General features: G+C 44.1%; 1 pseudogene; it reads right to left on the minus strand.

The window, feature by feature from the left end:
• Positions 1 to 788: 788 nt before the first annotated feature.
• LOC120792175 lies at positions 789 to 2,963 on the minus strand (annotated as a pseudogene).
• Between the last annotated feature and the right edge of the window lie 2,978 nt (positions 2,964 to 5,941).

Consider the following 5,941-nt stretch of genomic DNA (forward strand, 5'->3'; position numbering starts at 1 on the left):
TTTGGAGAATTATGGGAATGCAAACTGGAATGATGCCCCAGAGGTTGTGAAAACAAATGTTCTGAAAACCATATTTAAGGCTAGACTGTTATAGGCAGGTATTGGCCTAGATTGGCCACTGTAAGGAAACTAAAAGACTTGGTTAAGGACACTTAACTACATAAAGGCCACACTACTTTCTGCACTGGCACTGAACATTGGCATTGAATGTAAATGTTGCATTGCAGAATTGCCTAATATAAATGTAATTCTTAGAGATGCTAAAACATTAGTATATTTTGTATAGATGACACAGAGTTTTTATTGACAATCAACCTCTTAAGACATTAATGAAATGTAATCACACTGGCATGGATGTACTTTTTACCAAGCAAGTTCTTAGTTCAGGTGCTACTTGGACATGGCATCAGTGATAAACCCGGGGTCATAGGGCGATCCACGGCCACCGTGAGGCCTTTTCGGCAGCCTGCACGATGTTCTTGATGGCTTTTCTGCACTGCAGTTCTTTAACTCCAAGGAGTTTGAGACTTCACTGCAACAACTGGCCAGCAAAGCCCGAGCACCCAACATCGACTGGCTCACCACGGGGTCTCCAGCCGTTGCTCCTGCACTCTCCCTATTTAGCCATTTTGTGCTCGTTCGCCTCTTCAATACGATTTTCCCAGGGGACAGTAAGTGCCAGTAGGTCCAAAATTTTTTTGTAAACTCGGATGTTAACACAATGTCTGGGCGGGGTGAAGTGGTTTCGATGTTCTCTGGGAACTTGAGCTGTCTCTGACTAAGTGATCTTACACTGTTCCGCATGCTCCCACCGGCCAATGCGCCTTGTTTGTACATGCTGACCCTCTTGCTGCAGCACTCTTCCTCCAGTTCTGCTCGTATTCCCATCCTGAACCAGTAACTGCTTCTCCCTCCCACGGGCTTGATATGGGAAAACTGCCCAGTCCTGCCCACCCCACGACCACATTGCCGACCAAAATGCTGTGCCGCAGCCATGCCACCACTCTGTCAGCAGCTTCCTGTGCCTGCCAGTTCCTCCCAGCCCCTACAAGGATCTCTGACGAGGCGATTTTGGCATCATAGGAATCTCGGTACATCATAACCTCCCTGGCTCAAGTGACCTTGAATTCCTCTGACAAGCAGTTGATGGGGAGCTGCAGCTTGGTGGAATGCCCATACAGGGCAATGCTGCATAGGGACCGAGGGAGCCCCTACCACTTCCCAATAAAACTGGCTGATGGTTTTCTCTAGTCCCTCCACTGTTGTCACAGGCACCTCGTAGACTCGAAGTGGCCGGAGTAACCTTGGCAGGACTCCATGTTGGTACATCCAGGCTTTAAACTTTCCTGGAAGTCCCGACTTAGTGTTCACAGTGAGCCAGGTTGTCAAGTCGCTCCTGGTTTGTTGAAGTGCGGCTGTATCCTTCAGAGAACTGTTGAAGATTTTCCCCAGGCTCTGGACCGGTCTTTCTGTCACTGTTGGAATTTGTGTCCCTCCCAGGGTAAAGCGGAACAGGTCAACCACTGTTCCTTTCTTCAGGACCAAAGACCTGGACTTGGCTGGTTTGAAATTCATCCCTGCCCTTGAGATGAGTCTTTCAAGCCCTTGAAGGAGCCATCTGCACCCAGGAACAGATGTTGCTGTCACTGAGGTCGTCCATGAATGCTCTTATAGGGGCCTGCTGTGTACCAGACCTTGACATGGGGCCTCTACATTCAACCTCTGCTGATTTGACAAACATGTTCATGGCCAATGAGAAAAGTGGCACAGAGATTGTGCAGCCGGTGTTTATGCTCTTCTGTATCTGTTGCCAGGCCAATGTTAATGACCCTGAGGAGACTCTCAACCTAAAATTGCTGTAATAGTCAAGGATGAGGTTCCTGATCATCTCTGGCACATGGTGTCTTGTCCGTGCTTTTTCCACAAGCTTGTGTGGGATGGATCCATAGGTGTTGGTTAGGTCTAGCCAGAGTGCTGCAAGGGCTCCTCTGCTTTCCTTTGCATCCCAGATCAGCTAGGTCACCACTCCTGTGTGCTTTAGGCATCCAGGTATACCTGGGACTCCCCCTTCTGTACTGAGGTGTCTATGTACGCATTCTTCAAGAGGAACTCATTTAGCTTTTGGGACTCAATCTTGAAGAAGAGCTTCCCTTCGACGGTGAGCAGCGACATGATACGAAACTGGTCGATGTTACTTGAATCCTCTTCTTTCGATATCCAGACCCTCTCAGCATACATCCACAGCAATCTTTCCTGTCCGCCAGATTACTTTTTAAGATCTTCCAGAGTTACTCTATGAACCTTGGGCACTGCTTGTAGACTTTATAGGGTACTTTGCTGGGCCCAGAGATGGAAACTGCTCTTGCAGCCAGCCCCGACTAATTCTTTGACCTCTTTCAGGGTGGGCCCAGAGATGTTGAATTGGGTCACCAGTTTTGGAGGTTTCACCAGTACCTCACATGGGCCAAGGTCTTGCTCTCTGGAGGTGTCACTGAAGGTAATGCTGAGATGGTGGATGATCTCCTCTACTGAACAAGTGGCTGCTTTGTTTCAGTCCCAGTAGTCTCTTCGTGAAACCAAAGGGATTGGTGATAAATACGTCACGCTTTTGGTCCTTCTCCTTGCCCTTCCTTCGGTGCCACTAGAACCCACCTTAGCATGATGAGCCTCCTCCTTGTGATCTCTGTGAGTTCGAAAAGGGCAGTTCTCTCTTCTTAGGGATTTCAGTTCTTGTCTGAACTGACAGATCTTGAGCTCCCACCAGTTTGGCCTCACTGGACAACTTGTACCTAGCTTTTCCTTGATGCCAAACCGTTCTGTGCCTATGCTCGTTATGAGGGTGCATATAGTCTTGAGTTTCTGGTCAGCATCTTCACCTCCAGGATCTTGTCTATATCCTCATCCAACTGGAGCCATTCCTTATTCTCAGCAGCAGGCCACTTCACCCAACGCTGTTCAGACATCCTGCTTTGTTGGGGGACTTGTGTTGCTTAGAGGTTCCGGGTACTGTGGGGTGACTCTGAGCCTGGCTCATCCTCCGTCTGATCAGGTTCTCACTTCAGAACCTGTAGTACTAGCTACCGCTCCTGCATGTTGCTCCACTTGTTCCCGCCTCAAGCAGGCCATCTTAGTCTGATGGATCTTCAGAGCTTTTGGGTTTTTACACACCTTGCCACAAATACAGACTGCATTCCTAGTGAATTGTCCGTTTGCTTGGGTCTTTGGCAATAGGTCCATCCATTTGGGATTTTCACCCCCCCCCCACCCACCACTTGAGAATCCCTGGGGTTATGTTTCAGAAGGGTTCCTCACAGCTTGCTTGGGTGTTCCATCTCAGGAGCTGCAGTTCAGGGTGCTAGCCCTTGCTGTCTCAGTTGCCATCTTTCCGTGCTGTGTGCTGTCTCTCCAGCCATCACCATTCTGTTCATGGATGTCATCCAGCTGAGCCAAATGTGATAGTTCTGCAATACACCTTCAGGTGGACACGTCATAAGTGATAAACCAAGTGGTCATAGGGTGTTTGGGGTCTTTAATTATCAGATACCCTTGCTCGGGTGACCCAGCAGGGAGTTGATCAGTCGCCTACTTGTGTCCAAGTGGCGCACTACTCCATGGATCCAGAGGATGGATCTGCGCCAAAAGCAAAACAGAGCCTTGAATTTAACTATATTCCCCAGTTAGCCAGTATCTTTTACTTCAAAAAGAATGAACTGATCCCTAGAAGCCTGATAAGAGGAATAATTACATTAAAGTACAAAAAGCTTTTGGGGTTTTTTTCTTTTTTAAAGTTTACTTGTAACAAAAGAGAGCAGATTAAAAAAAACATCTTATAAAAATAATAACATCAAGAATGGCAAAATTTAGACAAATCAGAAAAAAAAAATCAAGTCCCCTGTCCCAAACACTGGATCCCAAGGCTGTTACAGAGAAACTTTTGCTGTTGCGTTTGGCATCATCATGTTTGTGTAAGTGCTTAGTACTGGCATATATGTATGTGAAAGTGAAGTATTCAATTTTGGGTCAGACGGCTTGTCATAGCCATGCATGCAAAGTCACAGACTTTTAGCCATAAAACATTTACAAACCAATGATTGGCAGAAAAATAAATCAGAGTGCTAATATTCTTTTGTCTTATTTTAATCCTGCCAACAAAATAGGGCCAAAATGTACAGGGATAATCAGAGTAGAAACTTTAGAAACACAATTTGTTTTGAATATATAAGATTAATTTGTTTTAATCATCTATCATTTAATGATTAAGTAATTAATCAACTAAACTCTCATCAAGTTTACGTTAGGGTTGCCGAAATGATTTCCCCTTGTTATTGCAGTTATTAAATATTTTAAAGAGCCATTTTGTCACATTGCAGTTAACAATGTAGTTTAATTACAATGTGGTTGGAGCACAACCACATGCCTACATTAAAGGAGCAAACAACTGAATGGGAAATTACAGAAAATTACAGGGAGTGTTCAAAAATCAATTTGTGTTTGAGGCCAAATGGGAAAAAACGCATACAGAAGCAACGGAATCTAAACAATAGCTAAGATACAATGGGAAGTCAAGATCTGCAAAACTATAATGCTGGTGAAATTTTCCTCAGCAAATATCCTGCACACGAAGGGCTCCTCTATTGTGTGCTTACATCAAATTTATCCAAGCCTACTCATTCTGAGCCATCACAAAAAAAAAAAATAGTCAACGTTGTTTTCTTAACTTGTGTGTAGGATGGGATTGTTTATTGATTAGTTGATTCATTTGTTTCATTCGACATAAAAAGACACACAGGCAAAGGTTGTGTATGGGATTCACACGTATAGTAGAATGTCTTTTCCCATATCTAATAATAGTTTCAGGGCATCATGTAACTGTTTGTGTGGTTTGTGTATGCATATTTGTCTGTGAGCTATACAGCCCACCTTTTTTTTTATCTTTACCCCTCAGAGAGCCTCTCTGCCTTTGTGATTCATATATGCAATCTCAAAAGGCACCACTTCCTTGCAACATTTATGATTAAGTGTCCACTTTACTGCCCAACACTGCTGCTGATCTGCTTCCCCTTAATCTAATTTACACAGTTTTCTATATACAGTGTGTCCCCTGTAGGGAGAGGTTTATGCTCTAAGATGTATGACCCTCTATGACCTATGTAATCATTACAGCAATAAGTCAGCCGATGCATGTTCTTTTCTGTAGTGTTATTTGTCGATGTTCTTCACTCCAGAAGAATTGATCTAAATGACTCCAAGAGCTGATATACCTGCACTGCTGTGTATGCATTTAGATCACTGTCCAACTGTATGCAGATCTTTGCATGCATATATGCGTGTGTGTGGGTGTGTGTCTGCCTGCCTGCGTACTTGGGCTGTGAGGGTTTTATTGGGTCCAATATCACCCTGCATGTTTATTGGCTAATTATGAAAAATGGTGAGACTATATTTCACCTAAAGCAACCCCAACACTGTCACATTTTTGGTCAAGACATATCTGCATACAAATACCCAAATCCTAGTTTAAAAGTTAAGATTAAAAAATTATACTCAGACTATAACAAACAATTTAAATTCAGCCCGAACTAGACCCAAAACTATTTCTTGCTTTTCTTTTTTTTAGCTTATGGTAGTTGCCTTCTCTTCTTTTTTCTCTCTCTTTTACAATCAGCCCATTCAATTTACACTGCGATAGTCTGCGGGGTGGAAGCAGCCGAGCTGTCACAATGAATTTGTGTGCCCTAAACAAGATTAACTACTGCTATTTGTATCCCCATATCTCTGAAAGGGTAATCAACGCAGGTGGTTTGGCTGGCTAATTTTCACCATGGAAACCACTTACAAAAGCCCATCACAGCAAATAGCTTGGTTTCAACAGTGCTTGTACTGTATGTGGGACTGGTACACATATGTGAGTGTTTTCCTTATGCCCATCTTAGATTACAATCTA

This window comes from Xiphias gladius, chromosome 7, assembly GCF_016859285.1.
Source record: "Xiphias gladius isolate SHS-SW01 ecotype Sanya breed wild chromosome 7, ASM1685928v1, whole genome shotgun sequence".
In the NCBI taxonomy this organism is placed as follows: domain Eukaryota; kingdom Metazoa; phylum Chordata; class Actinopteri; order Istiophoriformes; family Xiphiidae; genus Xiphias; species Xiphias gladius.